This window comes from Palaemon carinicauda, unplaced genomic scaffold (assembly GCF_036898095.1).
Source record: "Palaemon carinicauda isolate YSFRI2023 unplaced genomic scaffold, ASM3689809v2 scaffold399, whole genome shotgun sequence".
NCBI classification, from domain to species: domain Eukaryota; kingdom Metazoa; phylum Arthropoda; class Malacostraca; order Decapoda; family Palaemonidae; genus Palaemon; species Palaemon carinicauda.
This window is the reverse complement of record NW_027171649.1, coordinates 71,536-96,213: the sequence shown is the minus strand read 5'-3', so window position 1 is coordinate 96,213 and position 24,678 is coordinate 71,536. Positions and strand designations below refer to the sequence as shown.

At 43.4% G+C, this 24,678-nt stretch overlaps 1 long non-coding RNA gene across 1 annotated transcript; it reads right to left on the bottom strand.

Annotated features, from left to right (window-relative positions):
- Positions 1–282: 282 nt before the first annotated feature.
- Positions 283–16,475, bottom strand: LOC137636816 (uncharacterized). Its single transcript, XR_011043234.1, has 3 exons — positions 15,316–16,475; positions 4,242–4,468; positions 283–1,061 (listed from the first exon to the last, which is right to left on the bottom strand). It is a non-coding gene; the product is annotated as an uncharacterized lncRNA (long non-coding RNA).
- Between the last annotated feature and the right edge of the window lie 8,203 nt (positions 16,476–24,678).

Genomic DNA, 24,678 nt, shown 5'->3' with positions numbered 1-24,678 from the left:
ACAGATAGGTGCGGATTTAGCTCCTATGGACGCAAGGCATTCTAGATTAACCCTTTTACCCCCAAAGGACGTACTGGTACGTTTCACAAAAGCCATCCCTTTACCCCATGGACGTACCGGTACGTCCTTGCAAAAAAAAACTATAAAAATTATTTTTTTTCATATTTTTCATAATTTTTTGAGAAAATTCAGACATTTTCCAAGAGAATGAGACCAACCTGACCTCTCTATGACAAAAATTAAGGTTGTTAGAGCCATTTAAAAGAAATATACACCAAAATGTGCTGGGAAAAAAGTAACCCCTTGGGGGTTAAGGGTTGGAAATTTCCAAAAAGCCTGGGGGTAAAAGGGTTAATGGGGTTTGTAGAACAAGCTAAAACAATTCAGCCCTCAAAATCCACATAAAATATCTTGTTAACTCGTTCATTTTACTTTATGAATTTGAAACAAAAATTAAAATATAAAATTGTATAGTAAAGTCTAGAGCTGAGAATTATATGATGAAAATGTTATTGCATTTGGCCTTTAATAATTTAAGCATTATCCCCACTTTTTTTTTTATGTCTGCTACCCCTCCAAATTGGAAGAAGTCCCTTGATAGATAGATAGATTATCACAGAGATGACCAGAACAAATTTTGGAAGATATAAAATACTGTACATGATTTAACATGGAATTACTAATTGATAAAAAATGATTTAAAACAAAAATTTGGAAGAGATAAAATACTGTAAATGATTTAACATGGAATTACCAATTGATAAAAAATAATTTAAAACAAAAATTGGAAGAGATAAAATACTGTAAATGATTTAACATGGAATTACTAATTGATAAAAAATTAACTAAAAAAATCTTTACAGTAAAAAAGTTTTGTGATAAAAAAAAATTAATTAAATATGGATTCTAAAAACGTTAAAATCAAGGTGACGGGTTCATAACTTCTGGAAAATTTCGATGTTGATCATGTCTTGAACTGTCCAGCAGAATCCCATGCAAATGGAGTCCCAAAAATTCTTCTTGCAGGGGAAAAAATATATTTTTTTTTCATCTTCTGTAACCTGAAATGAAATTTCAAATTAATTTCTAGGAACCTCAAATACACAATTTATATGAATAGCATTGTAATTATTACTATGATTATGATCATTCATTATATCAACCAGACCAGTCCGTTATGTTTCTCGGTGGCCAGAGAGGACCCAACGAGCAATGTTAACCCTTTTACCCCCGGGGTATTTGGAAATTTCCAACCCTTAACCCTCAGGGGGTTATTTTTTTCCCAGCACATTTTGCAGTATATATTTTTTTAATTGCTCTAACAGCCTTAATTTTTGTCATAGAGAGGTCAGGTTGGTCTCATTCTCTTGGAAAATGCCTGAATTTTCTCAAAATATTTTCAAAAATATTAAAAAAAAAAATTTATAGCATTTTTTTGCAAGGACGTACCGGTACATCCATGGAGGTAAAGGGATGGCTTTTGTGAAACGTACCAGTACGTCCTTTGGGGGTAAAATGGTGAACAACAACTTTTCAGGATGTAAAACCAAGAGAGCAACATAACACTGTAGATTAATCCCTTGCCAAATTGTGATTCACATATTCCATCAGTACAAAGCAGATATATAAATACTACAAATTTTTAGTACTGTACTGTATTTGTATTTTTCCTAGTAATACAAACTTTTGTTTACTCCTATGGCAATTTTTAATGACCAGACAAAACAAAAAGGGTGCTTAACTGATAACTATAATAAGTTACTAAGCAAATCCAATGCTGGGCAGTGCTTTGCTCTGCTGCGAGACAACCTCCCCTCTTCTCTTGGTCATTGCGTTAAGAGGCTGTCTCAAATCTGTATCGCAGACTACTCTATATCGTGGGTTTCTGAGGGCCTTTTTTGGCTTACAAAAGCTTAAAGTAAGTCATTTCATGCCCTAAAAAAGCTTAATATAGTCATTTTTTGCTATACAAAAGCTTCATTTAGTTATTTCGTTGTTTATAGTTTAAATTGGTAATTTTTGGCCTAACAAAAAGCTTAAAATAAGTCCTTTTTGGAATTACAAAAGATTAAAATAATTATTCTTGGGCTTATAAAAGTTTTAAGTTATAGATTATGGAAAAAATATGAAAAATTATACATACATACATATACCAAGGCATCTCCCCCAACTTTGGGGGGTAGCCGACATCAAACAAATGAAACAAAAAAGGGGACCTCTCCTTTTTATTATCATAAAAATATTAAAATTTCTGTATCAACTTCACAATTTTTCAGCTATCATGGTGATGAACCTGGACTATAACACCAGAAATAGCCGAGAGATTACTGTACAGCTGGTAGGCAAAGCTAATACACCCTTCACACTCCTCACAGGGGGAACTAAAAAAAAAACATCCTTCTTACAATAGTCATAATCAGTTAATTAAATAGTTAACAACTAAAGATCCACAAGGAAAACCTTAGGGGATGTTTCTCAACCCAACTCATGCACCAGCAATGTCTATCTAATGATACATCCAAGGAAAGAGCGAGGCTTTAAATGGGTTAACACTTTGATCCCTTTAGACACATTGATACATCATGATCCATACTAGATTCAACATTGAAGCACTCATGCAGTTTTCAGAAATCATCAAATAATATTTTTCTACTATTGTTTGATCATTTGTTTTTTATGTAATGCAAAAGTTAATAGGATTTTTTTTTTCAAATGACTAAAACATGTGTCAAAGCATGAATAGAAACTTCACATATAGCATAAAAAGTATACTATGGTTCCTCGTAACTATGGCTCTGGGATATAGTGGACTTACAAAGACTTTGTAATTAAAAAGGTTGATGACTTTCCATGACAGAGCCCAGCTTGCACCATGGGCATATCTACCTAACCAACGTAATCTCACAAAAATGAAGAAATATATTTTGAAAAATATGGTAAGTCTCATAGAATGAAGCAAAAATATAAGTAAACCATCACGAGACAGGGAGGCAGCAAAGGGGAAAGCTCTGTGCTAATGAAAGAGTGGTTTAGCCGAGGTCCGAAAAATGATATGCCAGTGGCTACGCATCACAAGACTTGCCTCTGATGAATCCGGCTATCCAAGAATAAAACGTTGCATACACCTAATAAGACGTTGAATCGTTAGAAGCTCGACGAAAGTTCCTGCGAGAGTCCTTCCTATAAGACATCTTTCTCCATCCTCTAATACATTATAACCAAGCTGGGAAGTTTTAGAAAGAAAACAGAGTACCTAAACGAATAGCTGGAGACCGTAATTGATACGTCCCGAAGAGCTCTCCTAGCATTATCGGAGGAGTCCTCTTCAGAGATCTCTTCTTCTTTGCCCCTAAATGACCCAGCTGGGAAGGGGGCCACATATGACACACATCACAAAGTGACTCCCACAACAGGAATTATATCATTTTTATAATTATCACTAGATAAGCTACAAACCTAGTTGCTAAACCAAGATGCTATAAACCCAACGGCTCCAACAGAGAAAAATAGCCCAGTCAGGAAAGAAAATAAATAAATTACATGTAATGAGCAATTAAAATAAAATATTTCAGGAAAAGTAACATTTAAATACATTTTTCATATATAAACTATAAAAACTTGAAAATAACAAGAGGAAGAGAAATAAGATAGAATAGTGAGCCCGATTGTACCCTCAAGCTAGAGAACTCTACCCCAAGACAGTGGAAGACCATGGTACAGAAGCTATGGCATTACTGGTTTGATTTTAGTGTCCTCCTCCTTGATGAGCTGCTTACCATAGCTAAAGAGTCTCTTCTACCCATACCAAGAGACAAGTAGCCACTGAACAATTACAGTATAATAGTTAAACCCTTGAGCGAAGAATTGTTTGGTAATCTCAGTGTTGTAAGGTGTACGAGGACAGAAAAGAATGTGAAAAGAATAGGCCAGACTATTCAGTGTATTTGTACTCAAAAAAAAAAAAAAATATGCCCCTCAAGTACTGTAATTGCACTTTAAATGTATATTATACTACAGATACTACTGCACTAAATGTACTGTACTTTATTGTAATAATATAGTATACAGTATTGCATTAAAATCTTATACAGGCAATATTAATATCCCCACCTATTTCTCTCTCATATATGTATAAGCCTTTTATTATGATGCACTGCACTAAACAGTCCAGAATAAAAATACAAGTACTGTATAAGACATTTTTGGGATTAGAAAAGATTAAAACAATTATTCTTGTATACCTTCGAGAAGAAATGCTTCTCTCAGCCTCGGCATTCAGATGCTACCGCTCAGCCTTGAGTCTCAGCTTTAGACTGAAAGGAGTTGATATTTCCTCCTCTTTGGAGCTTTCTTGGCTCATACGTAGTTACGAGGTTACTTGTCCTCAGGCAGAGCTGAGACCTCCCCCTTGGAACGTGGTTCGGGTCCTCAGGTCTCTGAAGGGCTGTAGTAAAAACAGGATACTGTCCTGTATGATGAAAATAAAAATAGTAAAACTGTCCAGTACAATGATGATGATGATGATAATATTAATACAGTAATAATAAAGCTAATGAGAACCATACCACACAAAAACTTTATTACCTAAACCTCAGTACTCGTATATGATACCTATACTGTATACAGATATTACTTATGAAAATCATTAAAAGAGGCTTTAAAATATACAGTATATGATTATATATTTGATAATATAAAATGTACAATAAAACTATTGTAATATAACAAATTTGGAAATAATTTGTCTTTTTCCTAACAAATAAACCTGGAGCTATTTAGAGGATATTACTTTCGGCAACACTGAAAACCAGCCAAGTCAATTTTAGTGAGGGATGATTACCCCCATCCGCTTGCTAGCGGGAGGAGGTTGGGGAAGACTGGTTACCCCGCTCACTCAACCACTTTTGCTTTCTGGTAGGACTTCTAGGAGGACAGGGTGGCAAGCCAATTTGTATAAATAGCTCCAGGTTTGTGTTGGGAAAAAATACAAATTATTTCCAAACTTGTTATTTGTTCCGACACAGATACAAACCTTCGGTATCTATAGGGTGACTTACTCTTAGGGGGAAGTTCTACCAACTGGTCTTGGTCATGACCCGGGATTCCCTCTAATTGATCTTTGATCTAATTAGTAGGAGCCCTACCCTCACTAAAATCAAATTAGTTACAAGGTAACTCAATGACAGCAGCCTGCAAAAGCTTGTGTGAGAGACTTGTGGCTTGTCTTTACGTAAGAACTCGAGGATAAGCATGAGTTCTAAGACATATCTAATACCCTCCCTCACGAGGTATTGGTGACGTAACAAAGTATTTATTCATACTCAGGATGCACAAGGGAAATGAATCTTACCTGCAGAGGGGTGAGGTCAGCTGCGTTTCGGTCTTGCGGAGCTGTTTCCCCAGGGGGGGAGAAGGTGAAAGAAAGAAGGGAGCCAGACATTCTTTTAATTCACCCCAGACTATCCCGGGTAACTTCAGCCCTCAACCCTCTGCTACTTGTCCATCAAGGAGCCTGAGGCACTAGATCACTTGTTGTGCGGCCACCACAGGACCAACGGAAAAGTTTTCCATGCTCCTGTGGGTTACGTCTTTCAGGTAGTGGGCTGTGAAGGTCGTCTGACACTTCCACACGCCCGCTTGCAATACCTGTGCCACAGAAAATTCTTTCTGAACGCCAGTGATGTTGCAATGCCTCTGACGTCATGAGTTCTGGGTCGGTTGGACAGAGGAGGGTCTGGATATAGAGCGTATTCAATTACTTTCTTTATCCAGGAGGAAATAGTATTCCTCGTGACCCTCGTCTTGGACCTTCCCGATGCTGACAAAAAGTGCTTGTACACGGGGGCGAGCTTTTGCTGTTCTTTCTAAGTAACACCTCATATTCCTTACTGGACATTGTAACAGTTGGTCTGGATCTTTGGTTACAGAACAAAGACACTATCCAAAATGGGCCGAACCTGGAGTCCGGCACACCCGGATTTTGAGTCTTAGCTACAAACTCAGGGACGTAGTTGAGGATTACTTCCCCCCGTCTCCTAGAGTGGGAGACATCAGCAGATAGACCATGAAGTTCGCTGATTCTCTTGGCCAAAGCCAGAGTGAGCATGAACACAGTCTTCCACGTGACGTGGGGATTGGAGGCCTGGTGTAATGGTTCATAGGGGAAGCCCTTCAGAGACCTGAGGACCCCAACCATGTTCCAAGGGGGAGGTCTTAGCTCTGCCTGGGGACAAGTAAGCTCATAACTGCGTATGAGCAAAAAGGCTCCAACGAGGAGGAAATATCGACTCCTTTCAGTCTAAAGGTGAGACTCAAGGCTGAGCGGTAGCATCTGACTGCCGAGACCGAGAGAAGCATTTCTTCCTGTAGGTATAGAAGAAACTCCGCTTTAGTTGGAACAGAGGCATCGAGGGGAGAGATACCCCTTCCACGACACCAACCACAGAAAACTGACTACTTCACCTGGTAGACTGCCTCTGCGGATCTCCTGAGGTGTCCAGCCATTCTTTTTGCAACCGGTTGCGAAAACCCTCTCTGTGTGAGGAGGTGCTGGATAGTCTCCAGGCGTGAAGTCGAAGCGAAGCTATGGCTTTGTGGAAGATGTTGGCATGTGGTTGTTTGAGGTGATCTTGCTATGGAGGGAGCTCCCTCGGGATCTCCGTGAGGAGATGCAGAAGGTCCGGGAACCATTCTCCGTGATGCCATAGCAGAGCTATGAGGGTCATTTGTAAGTTGTTGCTTGCTCGTACCTGCTTGAGGACTTTTCTCATCAGACAAAACGGGGGAAACGCGTAAGCGTCCAGGTTTATCCACCGTTGTTGGAAAGCCTCTTGCCAAAGAGCTTGGGGATTCGGGACTGGGGAGCAGTACAACGGGAGCCTGAAACTCAGGGCCGTTGCGAACAGATCCACAGTCGGGGAACCCCACAAAGTCAGGACTTTATTGGCTATCAGAGGATTCAAAGACCACTCGGTGCCAACTATCTGAGTCTCTCCTCTCAGCTTGTCCGCTAGCACATTCCGCTTGCCCGGAATGAAGAGAGCTGATAGAGTCACAGAGTTGTCCTCTGCCCATCTAAGTATCTCTACTGCAAGAAGGCACAGCTGCAGCGAAAAGGTACCGCCCTGTTTGCTTAGATAAGCTATTACCGTGGGGTTGTCGCTCATCATCACCATGGAGTGCCCCGCCAGGACCTGGTGGAACTTTTTGAGGGCCAGAAAGGCTGCCCTCATCTCTAAGAGATTTATGTGCTGATACCTTTCTGATTCAGACCATTGGCCGCAGATGTAATGGTGCAGCACGTGAGCCCCCCACCCTTCTTTTGATGCATCCGAAAAAAGCGTCAATTCCGGGGGAGACGAGAAGATCGACCCCTATGCAGAGGTTCGGCTCAACAAGCCACCATCTGAGGTCCGACTGTTCCTCTAGCCCAGTGGTTCTCAAACTATGGGTCGCGAGATCAATTTTGATGGGTCGCAGGGACACAGGAACATTATCATTGACAAACTGGTAAACGAGAAGCAGCACCATGGATCCCATTAATTTAGTTTTGTGGATGAAAAACAGTGCCATGAATTCTATTAATTTAGCTTTGTGAATTAAAAGCAGTGCCATAGATTCTATCAATTTAGTTTTGTGAATTAAAAGCAGTGCCATGGATTCTATTAATATAGGTTTGGGAACGAAAAGCAGTGCCATGAATCCTGTTCGTTTAGTTTTGTGAAAAGGAAAAGCAGTGCCATAAATCCCACTAGTTTAGTTTTGTGAATGAAAAGCTGTACACATTATTTTTTTTCCAAAATAAAGTGTATATATCATTGCATGTTTTCTTTCTCTTCACTTTACTCTGGGTCACGAAGGAATAAAATGTTTCAAATAGGGTCGCTCATGAAAAAGTTTGAGAACCACTGCTCTGGCCCCATGCGGACTAGGTGATCCCGGGAATCGGAGTGTTGGTTCCACTGGGATTTTAGTCGCCACTGGAGGTATCTCATCCTGAGGCGACTGTTAGGGACCAGTCGGGTCAGGGAAGAGAGGTGACCGAGAAGGCAAAGCCAATACTGCGCCCGGAGCTCTTCCCAGCTGAGGAAGACCTGTGCTATCTCCCTCAATCTCTAGATCCTTTCGTCTGATGGAAACGCTTTGTGCCTTAGTGTGTCTAATCGCATGCCTAGGTACACCAGTTCTTGAGAGGGGAGAAGGTAAGACTTCTCGAGGTTTACCACGATCCCCAGATCCTGGCAAAACCTTAGAAGCTCGTCCAGGTGGCGGAGAAGGGCCGCCTCTGAGTCTGCCAGAATCAGCCAGTCGCCCAAGTACCCTGAACTGGTAATGCTTCTGATTAAACATGAATCTCAGACACTTCCTGGAAGACGGGTGAATTGGGATCTGGAAGTAAGCGTCCTTTAGATCTAGAATGCACACAAAGTCCTGATGTCTTATCGCCTGTCTGACTGTGTCGGTCGTCTCAATCCTGAAAGGTGTCTGTTCGACAAACCTGTTCAAGACCGAGAAGTCAATGACTGGTCTCCCGTCTCCAGACGCCTTTTTCACAAGAAAGAGTCGACTGTAAAAGCCTGGGGACCTGTCGAGGACCTCCTGGAGAGCGTCCTTCTCCAACATGGACTGGACTTCTGCCCTTAGGGCAAACTCCTGTGCGGATCCCTTCACACAGGAGTTCGATGGAATCGGCACTCGAGTCAGTGGAGGGAGAGAGAGCGTGAACGGGATACGATACCCTGAACGAATCACCTCGACCGTCCAGGGTTCGACCCCGTGGTGAAGACACCTCTGCCAGCGGCTTTGCAGGCATCCCACTCCAGGTGGGCAAATGGGAGGATTACCTGTCCTAATGGGACCGGCCTCGGCCAGATCCCTTCTTACCCTTTCCTCCAAGAAAGGACATTTTGCTGTGAAAGGCCTGCTTCACACGCTTTTTACCCGGCTGTTTTGGGCCTCCAGCTCTTTTCGGTTGGAGGTTTTGCTGTGCTTTCCGCTGTGGCTGAGAGGGGTAACGTCTAGCTGTTAAGACCTTTTAGTTGAGGGAGTCCTAGTTGGACTTCCTCCACCTCTCTGCCACCCGCTCGACATCCTCGGGATGGAACAAAAGAGTTGCCCTTGAAAGGAGCATTTCTGTCTCGCTACTTCGGCCTGAAGATGTCTATGGAACTTGCCTAAGACGGCATCTCTCCTCTTCAGGATAGTGTTGGTCAAAAGGTCCACTACCTGATGGGAGAGGAATTCGATGGCCCGAGTGCCAGACAATAGGAAAGTCTCCAAAGACTTCCTGGAGGACTCCCGAGACAGGTCCTTAGACTGCATCAGTTGTCCTAAGGATCCAAACCAGAAGTCCAGCCATGAAGCAGCCTGCATGGCGTACTTCGCCACTTCTCCTGGTTCAGGCTTTCAGAGGCCGAAAAGGAGACTGGAAGTCCCTTAATTTTTTCGAAGGGTGTGGCCTTCGAAAGTGCCTCCATAGAGTGGTCGAGAGACAGCGTTGGAAGAGATTCCCCGAGGATCTTGTAGTACCTCCTCTGAAACACATACTGAGGTAGGAGCTTGGAGGAAGAGCTGGAGAGGAGAGAGGAGGTGGAACCAGATGCCTGGGATACTGCCTTCTGTTTTTCAGTCTTCAACCCCTTTGACCAGGGCAAAAGCTGCACTGGTCCTCTGAGGTTTCTGAGTGCTGTAGAAATGGTCAAGGACAGTTACTTTTCCATCCAGAGGGGCTGCCGATGGATCTGGTTGTCCACTGATGGAACGGATGCAGGCTAGGACCTGCCAGAAGGCATGTTCCGTCTCCTTCCTCTCATCCTACGTAAGCTTAGGGCTAACGGCTGCTGGCAGAGCGTCGTCCTCGAGATCGCTCTGCCCTTCCACGTTCGAGCTCTCAACCATAGGAGCCTGGAGTGGGTCGAAGTCATCAACTGGATAGACTGGGGATAGGGAGACTGGCGAGGAGGTTCTCGCTTCCGGCTGCCTGGGAGGCTGTGAGGAAGGAAGCCTGGCCGAGGATTTGGGGATGGTGAACCAATCCTTCGGTTCCCTCCCATGAGTCCGGAAGTTCTCTGTCCCCAAGGGCCTAGAGGGCTCCGTCGGCTTACGGGTGGAATGTAAGTCCGTTGCTGTATGGGGTGAGCCCTGTCCGGTTGCAGGTCGCGCTTCCTTAGGCACTATCTCGACTGGTGAGGGACAGAAGGAGTCGCCATAGGAAATAACCCTATCCTCCTTGGAGGGGCGAAGGATGAATCCATTTCCTTTTCCCCTTTGGTCTGGCCTGTGGCGTCTTGAACTGCTGGGGGCTACCCTGAGGTTCTTGCCAAATCTCCTCCAGAGGTCTTTTGCGAGGGGATGACTGTTTCCCCTTGCCAGAAGGACCAGCATGTGCAGAATCTTCTGAACTCCTAGGGCAGAGGGAGGAGAGGACCCTGGGAAGATAGGAGGTGATATGGGGATCCCAAGTGTGTTACCTAAGGACTGGGAGCGGGGAACGACTCCTTTCATGGCTTGGTACATTACAATGAATAAGGCGCTAAGCCACAGGGGGTCACGGGCTCCAGAGGAACTAAGGGGGAGGTCCTTATGAAGGCACTGCTGCCTGGGTTTAGGAACCTGGGCAGGTTTCCTAACCCTCTCGTCTGAGGGAGGCTTCCCTACAGGCAAGATTGGCACAGGCCTACCCTTAGGGATAGGATCTGGGCTCGGTCGCGCAGGCGACTGTTGTCTCTGTTGAGGCCTAAGAGGATTGAGAGGCTGATTGTGAGTGCCAAGATGGTCGCGTGCCGAACTGTTGGTAGGAGGAAGGGTGCTCGTGTGCACGCCCTTCCTGATTGCGCGCACCTTGTACCTTCTTCGCGCTTGTGGCGCGGCACAGAATGTTCGCACATATGGCGCGCCATATGCGCTCGAGAGCTCTCAGGTTGGTGAGAGAACTCACTGCTATGCTCACCCGAAGGTTCGCGATAGCTTGTGTTGTGTGAGCGCAAACGATCGACATAACGAGTTTGAAAAATCTGTCATAAAAAGATTGACCATGGTTACGAGAACTCGAAATTTCAGCGTGAACTGTGTAGCGCGAACCCTAAAGATCAACGCAACGAGAAACCGAAGTTTCTCTGTCACGAGACCCCGGAGGGTCAACGTGACTAAGGGTACGAGGGACCAAAGGCCCAACGTGGCTTGTGTTGCGAGACCCCGAAGAGTCAGCGCAATGAGAAACCGAAGTTTCCCAGTCACGAAACACCGAAGTGTTAGCGTGACTATAAAGTTACGAGAGCCCAAAGGTTCAGCGTAACTCAGGTTACAAGACCCCGAAGGGTCAACGTAACAAGGAACCGAGGTTCATCTGTCACGAGACCCCGAAGGGTCAGTGTGACTGACGGCACAAGAACCCGGAGGTTCAACGTTAGCATCGTTACGAGAGCCCGAAGGTTTATTGCGATGGAGACTGGAAGGACTCCTGCTGTCATGAGAACCCGCAGAATCAACATGACGAGAGCCCGAAGGCTCACAATCACGCCAGCCCAAAGGGTGATTGTCACGAGACCCCGAAGAGTCAACGTGAGGAGAACCAGCAGGTTCAAAAAGACGTCTCCTCACAGCACAAGAAGGAGAACGTCCGGGGTGGAGAGGGGTTACCCACCCCTCCACTCTACGAACATCCGGAGAGGAACATTCAACAGACTCTGCCCGAGGAGGAGACTGATCGAGGTCTGCATATAATTCCTCCGCAGGGGAGGAGAGTTCACCAGGAGGAGGACTACGCTTATAACAAGGTTCTCGTTCCGCCCTGGAGGAGAACCAAAAGCATAAGGAGATTGCCGATGTAAAGAGGCAATCTCCTCTTGCGAACGAGAGATATGTTCCCCCGAAGAGGAAGCTTGCCTTGGAGAGAGCCCTGCCACCACCCCTGGTGGGTTAGCTAACTCCTCGGCGTCAGAACCAGACTCTCGGCCTGACCGACGGGCAACAATGCCTGCACCCACAAGAGGAGGATCAACCTCCGCAGAGGAAAGAGATGACTGCCTTCTCTCTGCTCCCCTTCGGAGGAGTTCGAGGAGAACTTCCTTCGAAGGGAGGCCATCGACGCCCAGCGATGGCCACAAAGACACAAGCCCTGCGCTACTGCTCGGCCGTGCCCCGGAAGGGCCTGGCCGAGAATTAGCTTCAGGCAGACTTGGGCGTAGAGGAAGCAGAAGCTCCCGATTCCTTCGATTTTGAGAAGACCCCAAAAGTAAAGATTCGTGCTTAGACTTCTTACATGCAAACCTCTCCAACTGGGAGGCAGGCCACTCCCTGCACTCGGAACAGGTGTTGTCCCGCGAACACTGACGTCCCCAGCAAGCCAGGCATAAAGGGTAAGGGTCAGTCTCCACGGACCACATGAAGGTACAGTAGACCCCCGGGATACGGCGTCCCCAGCTTACGTTTTTTTCACATTACAGTGTGGACTACGATGTTTTTTTGTCCCATCGTTACATTTTTTCCCACCTTACGTCATCGAATTCCAAAACTCAAACTTGGCGGTTTTTACACGTACGACTGTGCGAGTCACTAGCCTACCACCACGCTCATACGTCACTAAGAAACTGGTCTGCTATTGGTCGGCGTCACTAAGATGCCGATACGCTATTGGCCGAAATCCCTCTCACAATGCCTGAGAAAGATGCTGCCTCTCTCTCTTTGTTATATGCGCACTCAGTTCAGAATCTTGTGCGTTTCATAAAGACTTGATCTCGTGTAAGTGCTTGCGATATCGTATTTTTTGTGCATTTTAGTGCTTAATTCTAACTTTCATTCGTTAGCCATGGGTCACAAGATTGCAAGTCTTCTAAAGGCATAACTGTCCTTGCCAGTGGAAGGACCTCAATCAACGACGAGATGGAGAGACTCCTTCTACTATGGATTAAAGAGAAGGAAATCGCTGGTGATACACTCATGCAATCTGTAATTTCGCACAAGGCGAGCGCCATCTTCAATCTCGTGGAAGCCCAGAGAGACGGCGGAGACGAAGGAACGTCGCAGCAAGCCCCCAAGAGTTCAAGGCTTCTCATGGGTGGTTTGATCGTTTTAGGAAGAGGACTGGTATTCGCTCAGTCATCAGGCATGGAGAGGCAGCCAGTTCTGACGAGAGCAGCAGAAGAATTCCTCAAGAAGTTTGAGAAAGTAATTTTCAGAGAAGGCTACATCCCTCAGCAAGTGTTTAACTGTGATGAAACTGGCCTTTTCTGGAAGAAAATGCCCAGTCGTACATATATCATAGCAGAAGAAAAGAAACTTCCTGGCCATAAACCGATGAAGGACAGACTTACGCTCGCATTTTGTGCAAATGCCAGTGGGGACTTGAAAATTAAGCCCCTACTGGTATACCACTCAGAGAATCCTCGTGCCTTCAAGGCACAAAATATCACGAAGGAGAGGCTCACGGTATTTTGGAAGTCTAATGCCAATGCCTGGGGCATGAGGACCATATTTATAGAGTGGATAAAAGTCTGCTTCGGTCCTGCTGTCAAGAACTTTTTAGAAGAGAACAATCTCCTGCTCCTGGTACTGGACAATGCCCCTGCTCACCCTCCTGGCCTTGAGGACATCATTCATCCTGACTTCTCCATCAAGGTTTTCTATCTGCCACCAAACACCACTCCTCTCCTCCAGCCTATGGACCAGCAAGTGATTGCCAACTTTAAGAAGCTTTACATGAAGCATCTGTTCAAAAGATGCTTCGAAGTGACCGATAGAACTTAACTCACCCTCCGTGAATTTTGGAAGGGGCATTTTGACATCGTTCAATGCCTTAAGATGATCGACAAAGCTTGGAATGAGGTTTCACGGCACACCTTGAACTCCTCATGGAAGAAACTATGGCCAGCTGTTGTGGCAGAACGAGACTTCGAAGGTTTCGATCCCTCAACCGAAGACAAGGCTGTTGATGATCCAGCCCCTGAGGGTGATGTTGAGGAAATAATTTCAATCGGGAGGTCCATGGGGCTTGTTGTCGATGAGGATGACGTCCATAACCTTATTGAGGAGGACAGGGAGGAGCTTACGACTGAAGACTTGAAGGAGTAGGAGGCAATGCAGTTGACCACCATTCAAGAAGAGCAGCTCTAGTGGTGGTGAGGATGCGGGGGGGGGGGGGGGGGGGGCACTGAAGAAACAACATCAGCAAAAATAAGGGAAGCCATCAGTTAGTATGAAAACCTTACGAGTTTCATTGGAGGAAAAAAAAAAAAAAAAAAACACCCAGAAAAACTTCACACAGGTCATCTTATGGAGTGTTAATGACAAGTGTATGAGTAATTTTAGAAATATGTTGAGGAATCGTCAAAAACAGGCTTCTTTGGATAGATATTTCTCCAAAAGAGTAGTGTCGGAAAGCAAAGATGATAATAGTGATTCTATTAATAAAGCTAAAAAAAAAAGTATATTTTTTTAAGTTCTTAAAAAAAAAAAAATAAAAAATTTCAAAAGACAAAAATAATAAAAACAAGCATTTTTAATTTTAAGTGTTTAATAGTAAGAATAAATTTATTATTAAGTGTACATAACATAATTAGCATCGATACGTTTTTATATCTACCGTCTCCTCCCCCCTCTGCCTCCACCCACTAACCAGCTCAACTCACGTCACTCCAAAGGCAAATAAAATTTAATTTTTCCTTTACAGTAAAGTACAGTATATAATTTTTATTTATACCTGTAATGTTATTTAATTATATACTGTACAGTACATGTACATTATATATAAGTAAACTGTAGTACAGTGCTTACTATACTATTTTGTTACGTACTAATTTTCAAGGTTTTTACCTGGGGTTTTGCACGCACTAATTTTTCTATTGCCCGCCACACGACATTTTCACCATACGATACCAACTCCGGAACGGATTAATGTCGTATGGCAGGGGCCTACTGTACCGCAGTGGCGGCCCTCAATACCTGGACATGTCCGCATAGCGGGACAATAGCCAAACACACACCAAAGAAAAAGGAATAGTGATAAAGTCAAGGCAATTTGTTTTAATGGGAGAGAGAGAAGGTACGTTTGCACTCTACCGAGCCGAAAGTAAAAGTGGTTACTCAACCGACAGGTGTGAGTGAGCAGGGTAGCCAGTCTAGTGTATGATTATACAGTAAATAAAAATTTCTCAGGTAGAATTTATATAAAATATATGATAAATCGCTTATTTGTTCCGGTAAAATTGTATACTTCTTTTTTAGGAGAAATTCCTACCAATATATATCATTAAAGGATATTAGATACATGCAACTCAACAGGAGAGAATGTGTATCAATGGAAAACCAAGACAAACTTACCAAATGACATGGCCAATCCCAGAAACTTTGGCATGTCCAACATACATTCCACATGATGTGCCCTGTCCACTACACTTTTCACTATTCCTGAAGCAAATTCAATCCACAACGCTCCAAACCTAGAGGGAGAGTTAATAGATTTTAGTGGAGCAAGGAGCACAGGCATGTCATATTCGAACTCACCGGGTACAGAGAAAAAAGGGAGGAGATATGGATGGCTAGTAGCTAGGGAACTATCCCAAAAATTCTAAAATGTTCTGAATCCAGTGGTTATGCCACCTCACAAAATGCATCTATTAATTAAAATAATTAAGGTGTGTTCCACACATGAACAAATCACAAATAATATTAATAAATAAACAAGATAACAAAAAGGATAAAAAAATTGGTTTAAAAAAAATTAATGATGCAAATCTCTTGAAGAAAGGAAGGTGGAACGACATTGATAAAATAAAGACGAGCACACGATAACTTCTGGTAAAAGGAGAATTCCAGCCGTAAGAAGAAAAGGATGGAAATCCCAATGTGGGTGGCACGGAAAAAGAGGAACATACCTTGTGAGAGGAATATAATCTAAAATTTATCACAGCAGAGGAAACCAAAGTGCTGGAGTAGCAAAACAGAAGAGGGAAGACATACGTAACGCTGAAAAGGAAAACGTATGCAACAAATGATAATATAGAAATTACTGGTATACTGGAAGAGGTGGAAAGGATGAGGAGATAAAGGCAGAAAAGCAGTAAAAAATTAACATGACATCAATACAAGAATATAATAAATAGCACTTCTAAAGAGGTTAATGAATTTCCTAACCTGGAATCTTCAGGACTGACAAAAAAAATTGCTAAGACCAGCTGGAGGACCAGTCTGGAAAAAGATCAAAATAAACTAGAGCATCATGAGGGAAAAAATAGGAGCATAAACATGACAAATTTGGAAATAATTTGTGTTTTCCTAACTATACAAACATCGAGCTCTTTATACAGGATATCATATTGATGAAAGCTGAAACTAGTCAAAAGACTTTATAGCGAGGTATAGCTACTCTCCGTTAACTACCAGGGTGGTAGCGACGGGTAAACCAGCCACCACGCTCACACAGCCGAAGCTTGCTGACGTCAACTGAATGTTGGGTGATCAGTGAAACGGTTAGATGGGCTAAAAGGTGGAAACATTTAGAATCCCTCACTCACGCTGCCGACAAACTGGAATTAGGTATCAGTGAATGAAAGCTCGTGTCCAACTGAATGGCAAGCTGATCGGGCAGTGATGAAAACCTAAAGAACTAAGCATTTCCACACCAAATACAGGTAGTTCTTGACTTACGACCTATGCGACTTATGACAGTTCGACTTTATATATTTTTTCTTCGGGGTGATGAAGTCAAGTCTATCAGAAATAGTACGGTAATGGCAAAAATATTTCCTTGGAAACAATCTTTTTTCTTGTATAAAATTACTGATTTTTTTTCTTGCATAAAATTAAACTGATTTATCTTGGTAAATTAGTATTTTCTTTTATTGATAATACAGTCAAACCTCAAGCTACGAAAGAATCGGCTTACAAAATTTTTACTTTACACGACTCAGGTCACGAAAAATGTTTCGGTAAACGAAAGGTGGTACAGAGCGGGAGCCCGACCGTATACGAGACGGACTTTAAAATTTGCGAGCCGCCAGCCCGTAAACTTGCTACCATCCTCCTGTGTTCCCATTGGTTATCTCTCTACTTGGATGCTAGTTACCACCATGAGATCCTGCTCTCCTATTGGTTGGCATCTACGGTACTGTATCCCATTGTGCATCTACGCATTGGCGTTCCTATGTCTTTTCGTTCCGGCAGCGGTATCGTGCGCATTGATTTAGTGTTTGTGATTTGGCTTTCGTAACAATTTTACGGTATGTACTGTTATCGTGTGTGATACTTGCAATACATTATTAGCCATGGGTCCCAAGAAAGTCGCTGATGTCAAGGGAAAGAAGAGGAGGATGCTTTCCATGGAGATGAAGATGGAAATAATCAAGAAATACGAGGCTGGCATGCGGTTAAGTGTGCTCGCGAAGGAATACGGCCGAAATCCGTCTACGATAGGAATGATCCTGAAGCAGAAAGCTGCTATCAAAGCAGCAACACCTTCTAAGGGCGCGACTTTTTTCCAGCAAGAGGAGCCACATTCACGATGAGATGGAGAGACTGCTTCTTGTCTGGATAAAGGAAAAAGAAATGGCTGGAGACACTATCACTGAAGCGATAATCTGCCAGAAAGCCGGCGTCATTTTCAGTGATCTCGTGCTTGCTCAGGCCGAAACCGACGCAGGAGAAGGAACATCGAAGCAGGAACCCCCAGTTCGAGGCTTCTCGTGGGTAGTTTGAAAAATTTAAGAGACGCTCGGGCATTCATTCAGTGGTGTGTCATGAGGAGGCTGCAAGGTCGGATACGAAAGCAGCCGGAGCCTTTGTTAAGACGTTCAACAAGTTGACTGTCTGGGAAGGCTACAGTCCCCAGCAAGTCTTCAATTGCGACAAGACTGGACTTTTTAACGTGTTGTGGAGGGCTAATGGAAAAGCCTGGGTAACAAGACAATTGTTTATCGAGCGGATAAATATTTGCTTTAGCCCGACTGTGAAAAAGTATTTGGAAGAGAAGCGTCTCCCTATGAAATGCCCCTGCTCAACCTCCCCTTCATGAATATATTGCCGCACAATATTCCTTCATCAAGATTCTCTATCTTCCACTGAACACCACCCTTCTCCTCCAGCCCATGGCCCAGCAAGTGATTTCAAACTTAAAGCAGCTTAATACAAAATATCTTTTCGAGAGATGTTTCAAAATCATTGAGCACAAACCTCACCCTTCGTCAATTTTGGAAGGAGTGGCTTGATATTGTCAAATGCCTCAAAATGATCGCTCAAGCATGGCAGGAGGTTTCGAGGCGCACCTTGAACTCTGCTTGGTAGAAGATGTGGCCTGATGTCATCTCCGCACGAGATTTCGAGAGCCTCCACGCACACCAAATTGAAGACGATTCCGAAAATGTTGATGAACCTAAACCTGTTGCTCAATCTGAAGTTGCCGAGATCGTTACATCCGGGAAGGCCATGGGTCTGGAAGTTGATGAGGCCGACATCAATGAGCTTATCCAAGAGCACCGAGGAGCTTATCCAGGAGCACCGAGGAACTTACGACAGATGGCCTGAAGGAGTTGGAGGCCATGCGAGTGAACATCGTTCAGGAAGAGTACAGCGGGGCCGAGGAGGATGACCCACTGACAACAGCAGAAATTAAAGAGGGTCTAGATGGCAACTTTAAAATGGTGGCTCTCGTAGAAAAAACACACCCAGAAAAAATTGCCACAGGTCGTGCCCTTGAGTACTGTAATGGTTTGCACGAGTTATTTCAGGCAAATTTTAAAAAGCAGGCAGAAACAAGCTTCTTTGGACGAATATTTTACTAAGAGGCAAGCGCCAGCTAAGAAACGAAAGAAAAGTGGCAGCGATGATGCTGGTGCTCAGTTCCTGCTAAAGCGCAGTTTTCGGTGAATGCGCAGAAAAGCGCTGGAGAGCAGTCAAGAGCTGGCTCTTTGGCAAGAGCTAGCGCATTGGCGAGCATTGGCTCTTTGGCAAGAGCTGGCGCATTGGATCAGAGACCACAACTGTACAAGAGAGCCCTGGATCTGAGAGCGCAAGTGAGCAGGAGACTGTTGGATCTGAGAGCGCAGGTGCGCAGGAGAGCGCTGGCGCACAGTAAGGCACTGTGTAGGGTTTAGGGTTTTGTGCAGTCTCCCTAGAATGTGCAGAAGCGTGTGACTGGTCGCGCAAAGGCGGGTGCCTGGGCACGCGATTACGGGTGAGAACTGGCGCGCGTGCCCATAAGAGGGTTGGCGCGGGTGCGGAGGAATGCTAGCGCGCAGGCGAACGATGGTGAGCAGATATCGTTGGCGCACAGGCGCAGGAGAGAGCTGGCACGCGCGGAAGACTGCTGGCGCACAGGACAACAATGGCGCAAGACAGTGGGAGCGTGATGGAGCGCAGAATGCTGGCGTGTAGGTGCAGGAAATCGTTGGCGAGCAGGAGACTGAAGTTGTGTTGCACTGGTGATCTGCGCTGTTAGGTCAGCCGGTCAGCTGGAAGGATGATCAGGGACTGGGATGTGCCCTTTGAACATCCAACGATGGGGATCGTGAACGATCCACAGAAGAGTCCAGGACCGAAGTCCAAGGACTAACTGCAGCGCAAGGTTGCACTGGTAGGTTGGCACGTCAGCTGGCAGGACGATCAGGAACTGGGATGTGCCCTTTGGAAGGGCGAACATCCACCGATGGAGATCGTGAACGATCCACAAAAGCGTCCAGGACCGAAGTCCAAGGACTAGCGGTAGCGCAAAGTTGCGCTGGTAGGACGATCAGGAACTGATGACGCCCATGAGGGCTGGTGGACCAGCAAGCTGACCTTCAGCAGTAGCGATCCTCTGAAGAGGAGTCTCTAAGAGTGCCCCCTGTCACGAACAAGAGGTGATCACTTCGCAGGAGAGACTTTCCTAAGACTATGCTCCGCCCCGAAAGGAAGAGACTCAGCAAGGGGGGAGTGTAGGTTAGGCGAAGACAGCAACAGCCGTAGGAGTCGAAGTGATTAAGATGCAGGAAGTTCTCCCTTGGAAGGAGGAAACAACCTTTCCTCGAAGATGAAGTGCTGATCAGGTGTTGCCACGGGCGTACTCCTAAGAGAAGGGATGACGGCCATGATGACGTCCTATGAGGGTCGGCAGTGACAGCAGATTCCCCAGGCACGAACAGAACAGCTCTGCTTCGTTGGCAATCTTAGTCGAACAAAGAAAACTGCACAGGTAACTGAGGAAAATAAAATAAATTATGTAACAAAAAATTCCCTAGGGAGGAACACCTAGTCTGCGACGGGGAAAGGGACCACCGAGGGAACAAACGTAAAATAAGTATTGCGCCCTCCCTTTCCAAGTCGACATCGACGGGAGAAAGAGGGCGTAAAGAAATTGTAATAAAACAAGAATTACAATTATTTAAATCACCTAAAGAATAATCAGTGGGAGTGGTAGCAAGCTACCACCCCTAACCCCCGCTAACTAGTGGTGTGGGTAGTTAACCCTCGCTAAATTTTAATGGCTCGTCATTTCACCTCCGCCGGAAGTATAACTCCAAATAAATAGTGTGGTTTGTATTCCAGTTACGAAACAAATGACATTCGTAAATAACTTGTATTTTTCCCTAACTAATAGAAACCTGTAGTCATTTATATATAGATATAGCTTTTGGCGGAGAGAATCTGCAATAAAACAAGAATTACAATAATTTAAATCAGCTAAAAAATATTCACTAATAGGGAGAACCACTTATCCTCCGAAGGGAAGTGTTCCCCACGGAGAAGAAGCTGAAAAGTTAAAATTAAAAACAATTATACTTTCACTTAAATAATAAACTATCGGAAGCGCAACCTAACCCGCGAACGGGAAAGGTGCTCCCCCCGTTAGTAGACTGTCGGAGGTCCATGAAAGGTGAACGGTCTTGAGAAGAGAAAGACCGTAGTCAATCTCTGAGAGGAAACACTCTCTTCGCTCAGTAATCTATGTTTCCTGTAGAAAGAGGGAAAGGCGAAGACACCAATAGTTGAACAAGGAGGGTCCAAATGATGACGATTCCCCTGCGGCGGCAGCCGAGCCAACGGTAGTTATATGCCGACTAGAAGACCGATGGACAAGGGGGGAGAGGTTGGAAGGGAAGGTTCCCTGGCCTTGCACAAGTCTTGAGAACCTGTTGTAAATGTATCACACATAAAGCACAAACACTGAAAAGGAAACTTACAATATTTCAATACATATATATACATAAACAATAAGAATGTTTTATTATATATATATATATATATATATATATATATATATATATATATATATATATATATATATATATATATATATATATATGAAAATTAAGTTAAAAGAAAAAATTAATGGCAGTCCAGAATAGGCGAGGAGGAAGAGCTGAAACAACAGCTCTCCATCCGAGACAAAAGTGAGCTAAATCACCAGTGTGAGTGGTGTGGGTAGTTAACCCTCGCTAAATTTTAATGGCTCGTCATTTCAGCTCCGCCGAAAGTATAACTCCAAATAAATAGCGTGGTTAGTATTCCAGTTACGAAACAAATGACATTCGTAAATAATTTGTATTTTTCCCTAACTAATACAAACCTGTAGTTATTTATATATAGATATAGCTTTTGGCAGAGAGAACCTGTAATAAAACAAGAATTACAATTATTTAAATCAGCTGAAAAATAATCACTGATAGGGAGAACCACTTATCCTCCGAAGGGAAGTGTTCCCCACGGAAAAGAAGCTGAAAAGTTAAAATTAAAATTAATTATAATTTTACTTAAATAATTTGAGAAAAACTATCGAAGCGCAACCTAACCCGCGAACGGGAAAGGTGCTCCCCCCGTTAGTACACTGTCGGAGGTCCATGAAAAGTGAACGGTCTTGAGAAGAGAAAGACCGTAGTCAATCTCTGAGAGGAAACACTCTCTTCGCTTACCAATCCATGTTTCCCGTAGAAAGAGGGAAAGGTGAAGACAAAAGCAGTTGAACGAGGAGGGTCCAAACGATGACGATTCCCCTGCGGCGGCAGCCGAGCCAACGGAAGTTATATGCCGACGGGAAGACCGATTGAAAAGGGGGGAGAGGTTGGAAAGGAAGGTTCCCTGGCCTTGCGCAAGTGTCTTAAGAATCTGTTGTATATGTATCGCACATATAGCACGAACACTGAAAAGAAAACTAACAACATTTTAATACATATATATACTGTATACATAAATAATAAAAATGTTTTATTAATATATATATATATATATATATATATATATATATATATATATATATATATATATATAAATGATAATTAAGTTAAAAGGAAAAATTAATGGCAGTCCACAATAGCCGAGGAGGAAGAGTGGAAACAACCGCTCTCCATCCGAGCCAAAAGTGAGCTAGATCACCAGTGTGTGAGTGGGAGTGGTACCAAGCTACCACCCCTAACACCCGCTAACTATTGGTGTGGGTAGTTAACCCTCGCTAAATTTTAATGGCTCGTCATTTCAGCTCCGCCAAAAGTATGACTCCAAATAAATAGTGTGGTTTGCATTCCAATTACGAAACAAATGACATTCGTAAATAATTTGTATTTTTCTTTAACTAATACAAACCTGCAGTTATTTAGATATTCATATAGCTTTTGGCAGAGAGAATCTGCAATAAAACAAGAATTACAATTATTCAAATCAGCTAAAAAAATATTCACTAATAGGGAGAACCACTTATCCTCTGAAGCGAAGTGTTCACTACGGAGAAGAAGCTGAAAAGTTAAAATTAAAAACAATTATAATTTCAATTAAATAATTGACGAAAACTATCGGAAGCGCAACCTAACCCGCGAACGGGAAAGGTGCTCCCCCCTGTTAGTAGACTGTCGGATGTCCATGAAAGGTGAACGGTCTTGAGAAGAGAAAGACCGTAGTCAATCTCTGAGAGGAAACACTCTCTTCGCTTACCAATCCATGTTTCCCGTAGAAAGAGGGAAAGGTGAAGACAAAAGCAGTTGAACGAGGAGGGTCCAAACGATGACGATTCCCCTGCGGCGGCAGCCGAGCCAACGGAAGTTATATGCCGACGGGAGGACCGATGGAAAAGGGGGGAGAGGTTGGAAAGGAAGGTTCCCTGGCCTTGCGCAAGTGTCTTAAGAATCTGTTGTATATGTATCGCACGTATAGCACGAACACTGAAAAGGAAACTAACAACATTTTAATACATATATATACTGTATACATAAATAATAAAAATGTTTTATTATATATATATATATATATATATATATATATATATATATATAATATATATATATAAATGATAATTAAGTTAAAAGGAAAAATTAATGGCAGTCCACAATAGCCGAGGAGGAAGAGTGGAAACAACCGCTCTCCATCCGAGCCAAAAGTGAGCTAGATCACCAGTGTGTGAGTGGCAGTGGTAGCAAGCTACCACCCCTAACCCCCGCTAACTAGTGGTGTGGGTAGTTAACCCTCGCTAAATTTTAATGGCTCGTCATTTCAGCTCCGCCGAGAGTATAACTCCAAATAAATAGCGTGGTTTGTATTCCAGTTACGAAACAAATGACATTCGTAAATAATTTGTATTTTTCCCTAACTAATACTAACCTGTAGTCATTTATATATAAATATAGCATTTGGCAGAGAGAATCTGTAATAAAACAAGAATTACAATTATTTAAATCAGCTAAAAAATATTCACTAATAGGGAGAACCACTGATCCTCCGAAGGGAAGTGTTCCCCACGGAGAAGAAGCTGAAAAGTTAAAATTAAAAACAATTATATTTTCAATTAAATAATAAACTATTGGAAGCGCAACTAACCCGCGAACGGGAAAGGTGCTCCCCCCGTTAGTAGACTGTCGGAGGTCCATGAAAGGTGAACGGTCTTGAGAAGAGAAAGACCGTAGTCAATCTCTGAGAGGAAACACTCTCTTCGCTCAGTAATCCATGTTTCCTGTAGAAAGAGGGAAAGGCGAAGACAACAGCACTTGAACGAGGAGGGTCCAAACGATGACGATTCCCCTGCGGCGGCAGCCGAGCCAACGGTAGTTATATGCCGACGGGAAGATCGATGGAAAAGGGGGGAGAGGTTGGAAAGGAAGGTTCCCTGGCCTTGCGCAAGTCTTGAGAACCTGTCGTATATGTATCACACGTATAGCACAAACACTGAAAAGAAAACTTACAACATTTCAATTCATATATATATACATAAACAATAAGAATGTTTTATATATATATATATATATATATATATATATATATATATATATATATACATATATATATATATGTATACTGTATACTATAGATAAGGAAAATTAAGTTAAAAGAAAAAATTAATGGCAGTCCAGAATAGGCGAGGAGGAAGAGCGGAAACAACCGCTCTCCATCCGAGCCAAAAGTGAGCTAAATCACCAGTGTGTGAGTGGGAGTGGTAGCAAGCTACCACCCCTAACCCCCGCTAACTAGTGGTGTGGGTAGTTAACCCTCGCTAAATTTTAATGGCTCGTCATTTCAGCTCCGCCGGAAGTATAACTCCAAATAAATAGCGTGGTTTGTATTCCAGTTACGAAACAAATGACATTCGTAAATAACTTGTATTTTTCCCTAACTAATAAAAACCTGTAGTTATTTATATATAGCTATACCTTTTGGCGGAGAGAATCTGCAATAAAACAAGAATTACAATTATTTAAATCAGCTAAAAAATATTCACTAATAGGGAGAACCACT